Source organism: Echiichthys vipera, assembly GCF_963691815.1.
Source record: "Echiichthys vipera genome assembly, chromosome: X".
Classification (NCBI taxonomy): domain Eukaryota; kingdom Metazoa; phylum Chordata; class Actinopteri; order Perciformes; family Trachinidae; genus Echiichthys; species Echiichthys vipera.
The window spans coordinates 13,887,056-13,892,727 of record NC_139825.1 but is presented as its reverse complement, the minus strand read 5'-3'; positions in this window follow the sequence as shown (position 1 = coordinate 13,892,727).

Here is a 5,672-nt window from a genome sequence, read left to right as displayed (position 1 = left end):
TCCTTGAGCTCTTTGGTGATCCAGGGTTTGTTGTTGGGGTAGATAGTGACCGTTCTGGAGGGGATGATGTTGTCCACACAGAAGGAAATGTACGATGACACAGTATCCACATGTTCATTAATGTCATCAGAGGGGGCCAGGAGGTTGTCCCAGTCAGTGGATTCAAAGCATCATTGCAGTGTGATGATGCTTTCGTTGGTCCACTGCTTGATGTTCTTGACAACTTTCTTCACCCTTCTCATGACAGAGATGTAAGCCGGAGCAAGCAGGATGGCATGGTGATCAGCAGAGCCCAGAGGGGGGAGGGCGACAGATCTGTATGCGTCGGGTACTGAACCATAGCACTTGTCCAGTGTCTTCTCCTGGCATGTGTGGCATGTGATATACTGTTGATAACCATTAATGATTTGTCCAGGGAGCAGTGGTTGAAATCACCCAAGATGAATTTGGGAGAGACCGGTGAAATGTGGTCCAGTTTGTTTAAAGAGTCTGTGATGTGTTCAGTGGCTGTGACTGCATTGGCTCTGGGGTGGATGTAAACCAGGATGACAAAGAGCTGAGGAAACTCTCTGGGTAGGTAGAAAGGGCGAATGGAGACAGCCAGAAGCTCAATGTCCGGGGTGCACAGTTTCTCCCTCACGACAATCGTTGAGCACCAGCGTGTGTTTACATACAGACACACGCCGCCGCCATGTTGTTTACCGGTGAGCTCACTGTCTCGATCAAGTCTTAGAGGGGAGCCGAAGCCATCAACGTGCAGGGCATTGTCATCGTCATTCTTATTTAACTACGTCTCAGTGAAAGCAAGAACCGAGGCAGTCCTGTACTCATGCATGTGGTTAACGTTAGCTTGTAGCTCGTCCGTTTTATTCTGGAGGGATCTAACATTAGCTAGGACGATAGATGGAAGCGGCCGTTGTTTACAAGTCTCCCGTTTGAGCCTGGCCTTGATTCCGCTCTTTCTCTTCCCCCTTCTGGTTACCTTATTATTCTTGTGTGTGGACGTGTCATGGCTGGTTGAGTTACTCCGCAGTAATTCCTTCGGTAGCGAGTCTACGGCGAAGGCGTGTGGAGGATGGAGTCCGAGCTGCAGTAGGGTCTCTCTGGAGTACGTGTTCCGCTGGTCGTTGTTTCTGCTCGCCGTCACAAACTCCAGGAGAAACCACACTTGAAGAATGGCCATGAAAAACACGGGTATATCCATGCCGAGTGGAGATTTAAAGTGCCGGGTGAAATAGGTGAGAAAAACAAGGAGGAGAACTTCCGCGTTGTCCGGCAGTCACGGGGTTAATAGGAAGGTAAACAAAGAGAGCGTCACGAGGGGACGGACAGGAAAAAAAAGTCTGCTACGTCTGTGTAACGTAGTTGAAAAGTTAGAAAAACACACTCGGCGTGTGTGGCATGCAAAGGGTAAACTAAAAAGTAACAAATATATACATAAAACAAGTAGAAAAACGTAATAAATGCTAAATAACGCTAAATGTTGCTCTGTGCTCCGACCGGTCGACCACACGAGCAGCGACCCGGAACCGGAAGTCGAGCGGAGGTCGAGCTTCGAGAACACGGTTGCGCCATGCAACGGCTCGAATGCAGAGTTAATCAACGGTAAAGGGTACTTGTTCTTTATGGTGCTGTCTACAAAGAAAAACCCCGCTCCCAGTGGAGAAGATGAAGGGCGAATAATCCCTGACTTAAGTGAGTCATTTATATAGGTCTCCATAGACTCCCGTTCGGGACCGGACAGATTATAAAGACGACTGGTGGGGAAAGTAGATCCGGGCAACAGCTCAATGGGGCAGCCGTAAGGACGGTGAGGAGGCAACGATAGCGCCTTAGTCTTACTGAACACCTCGGCGAGATTGTGATTCACAGGAGGTACGGAAGACAAATCAGGCAGATCAGGTACAGAGGAACTGAGAGCACTAGGACAACTAGGAGGAGCTGAGCGAAGACAGGAAGAGTGACAATGACCACTCCAACTCACAATCCAACCCGTTAACCAGTCAACGACCGGGTTGTGAGTGATTAGCCAGGGAAGACCAAGAACTACTGGGGCATTGGTGGAAGGCATAACATGAAACGCTATCGACTCAGAGTGATTACCAGCCAGGGACATAGTTAAGGGTAAGGTTTCAGAGGAGATCTGAGCGAGTGCGCTCCCACTGAGACTGTTAACACTTAACGGGGTCTCCAGCTGGTTCACGACATATTAGTGTCGGCACCTGAGTCAATAAGTGCCTGCAGAGAATGCTCCCTGCCCTCACACGACAACACCACATCTAGATTAATGCGCTGACGGGGATTGTTTGGGACCACTGAACGACTCACCAGGACCCCGCCTGTGACTGGTGAGTCTGACAGTTTAACCGTTTTCGACAATTAGAGATCTGGTGATTCGGATCCCCACAATAAAGGCATAGCCTGTTGCTGAAACGCCGCTCACGTTCCGCGGGGGTCAGATGGCTACGTCCTAGCTGCATGTGTTCCTCCTGGTCAGGGGCGGAGGATAAAGGAGATCGACTACTCACGTGTACCACAGGGATCTGCTCGGGAAAATTAATGGGACGACCAGGAGTCACGGGAAAACCTGACCGTCTCTCGCGGCGTCTCTCACGCAGCAGTTATCAATCTTGATAGCGAGGCTAATGAGCTCCTGAAGGTTAGCAGTCTGAGATCTACCCACTAAACTGTCCTTAACCTCCTCATTAAGCCCCTTCACAAAAATGCTCTGAAGAGCCCGATCATCCCACCCTAATTCTGCCGCTAAAATGCGAAACTCAACGGAGTAATCTGCCGCACTGGCGGAACCCTGGCGTAAATCCAGCAACTGGTTGTTGGAATTGCTATTAGAGACGGGATGATCGAATACCAACATGATCTCACTGGAGAACTGTTGGAACGTTGCCTGCAGAGTCAGGGGGTTGTTCCAAAACGCAGCTCCCCAGGCTCGAGCCCTACCAGACAACAAGCCTAGCACATACGCTATCTTGGTGCTATCATTAGTGTATGTGCGGGGCTGTTGACCGAACACCAGAGAGCACTGGAAAAGAAAAATTCTGCATTCACCCAACGCTCCACAATAACGCTCTGGTGCCGGAACATAGGGCTCACGAGGGAGGAGAGTACTCACGGTAGTAGCCGGTGACTCAACATTCACAGGAGCGGCAAGGAGAGGTCCCACCTGTCTTGATTCCAGACGAACAACGCAGGCAATCAACTGACTGAGACTCGTCAGGATTCCTTCCAGCGCCTGTGAGTGTTGATCGAGGAGTACTCCCTGAGAAGTAACTGCGTGACGCACGGAAAAACCCGGGGGTTCGGTTTCCATGTCCGCGGGGTCCATGTTATGGCCGGACCGTTCTGTTATGAACGGTTCAGGTATAACACAAAAAGGTGGACCCAATGCAGACACAGACAAAAAGTAAAGTTACAAAATAAACCTTTAATATAAAGAACGGACAAACGCAAAAACACTACAAAGTATACAAACACAAAGACTAACTAAATGAACACGGGAATAACTGGAACAGGAAGACGACGGAAGATCAGGGAGACGGATGGGAAACGGGAACACGGGAAACTACGGAGAAAAAACAGAAAACAAACACGATTAATCAACTTACTACAGGGAGCGTGAAAACCATAACGAGAAAGGGGATGCCAGTCCGGGGGGAATAGTTTTACCAATACAGGGTCGACCACGGTCCGGCGCTGCATGCCTGTCAGCTTCAGGTATTTAAGGTGATGGGGTAATCAGCATAACAGGCTGCAGCTTGGGGGAACGCCTACCGGACCTATACAGAGATGAGGGAGAGAACATGCAGGGAAACACAGACAGGGGGAGACAAACTCACACATAACGGAAGATAGGAGGGTACTGACAGAACCAGATCATGACAGATGCGCTGTTCCACGGGCTGCCTGGAGGAGCGCTGGCCCACAGCTGCTCCTAACAGAGAAGGAGGGGAGGGATCGGGTTGGACAAGCGGACCCCGGCTCCTGGGTGACCCAAGGGATATGCTAGTCTCAAATCTTCATGCTACAATCAACTCATCTGCAATCAGTCTGACGACGATTTAGCCTGATCCATTCTGTGCATGTGCGTCAATGGTTGAGGTTAAGCATTGACCTTGAATGGTTAGGGTCAGGATAGCACATTGGTCAGGGGATAGGTCAAAAAGAGATCGGGCTTGCAGTATGTTTCAGCTGAATGTGAAGTGCAGAGGGGCAAGAGGGACTTTGGCTCCTCTTAATAAGACACAAGCTCCCCTGAAAACACCATTTGTGAAGTTCTCTAAAATATTGACAATATGCTATTTTTGCATTTCTGTGTTTCTGTAACTTCATCTTCATGGATCAAGTTTAAAATGATGAATGCATGATCCATCACTAATTCACTTTGATAAAGAGACCAGCAGATATCAGATACGCTGAAATAAATACAAGTAGGCCTACATTACATGCATGCAGCTGTGAATGCTTCTTCGCAACAAGAGTCAGAGTCAGTCCTCTGAATAACCCCTTGAGCTTTAGTAGAATTTGCACAAGGTTGATCGGGTGGTGACGGAGCAATGGCCAATATTTCTACAGTCTTCTTCTGGGTCCTCTTCTGTGCGGCAGTCATTGTTAATGTGATAATGGAGTTTACGCATGGATCCTTTAGTAGCCAGTTTACACTCAGCAGAGCCCCTGCCACAGCGACTTCCTGGTTGATCCAATACAGAAGTGCCAAAAACTGCAGTTCTCCAAGTGTCCACAGGTTTCATAACAGAGCAGTTTCTCATTGACCCTCATGTTAAACAGCCGTTTTCACAGCATAATTACACCTTTAAGGCCTGGGACAACAGAACCATTCATATCTCATATCTCCATGACAACACTGAGGGGAGGGATTTTTTTGTCCCAGGCTAGTTTTTATTTTATTGGAAGTTTTTGAATAATTAGTGGTGCGGCCTCTTGAGTGACAGCTAGCCCCTGGCCCTCACTTCACCTCAGAGGTATACGTCAGCAAGATGGACATATGATGTGAGTTGCATGATGGTCCTTGTATGGCCTCCACTTGAATCCATGGTTTATGTTAGATTGTTATATTTTTATCCTGTTAGTGGTCAGATTGGTCTGTTCATTGGCTCTGATTTTTTCAGAGGTAGAATCTCTTCAGGACCCTGATGGTGTTTCCAGACTGCTCCTGCCGGGTCCTCCTGCAGGCCTGGAGGAACACTGCCCAGATTTAAGGATTCACAGCTGAACTTGATTTTACTATAATTGCTTGGATGTGTCTCTTGTCTTCATAAACTCGGAGGAAGGCGCAAGCCATCACGTGTTGGTGTTTCAAAGTTTACCGACCAAAATAAAGGGTTTTAACTTTTTCAAACCCACCTGAGTGCCTGCACTTTTTTTTTTTGATCTGTTACCCTTTGCAAGAATACCAGTGGTTTTGGGGACATCAGCAGTGCTCCTGTGATCCTGTTGATTGTATTGTAGTACCTGAGTTTTTACTGTAGTTTAGGTACTAATATGTCCTTCCTCCTGTATTGTCTTGGTTCTGTTAGGCCTGGGCAATAGGAGGACTCAAACGCAGTCAGGGTATGATAAATGCAGGCTTTATTTCTGACACTCATAAATCTAAACGAGGCAATACTAAGTAACCAGACAAGGCTGTGGAAAATGAC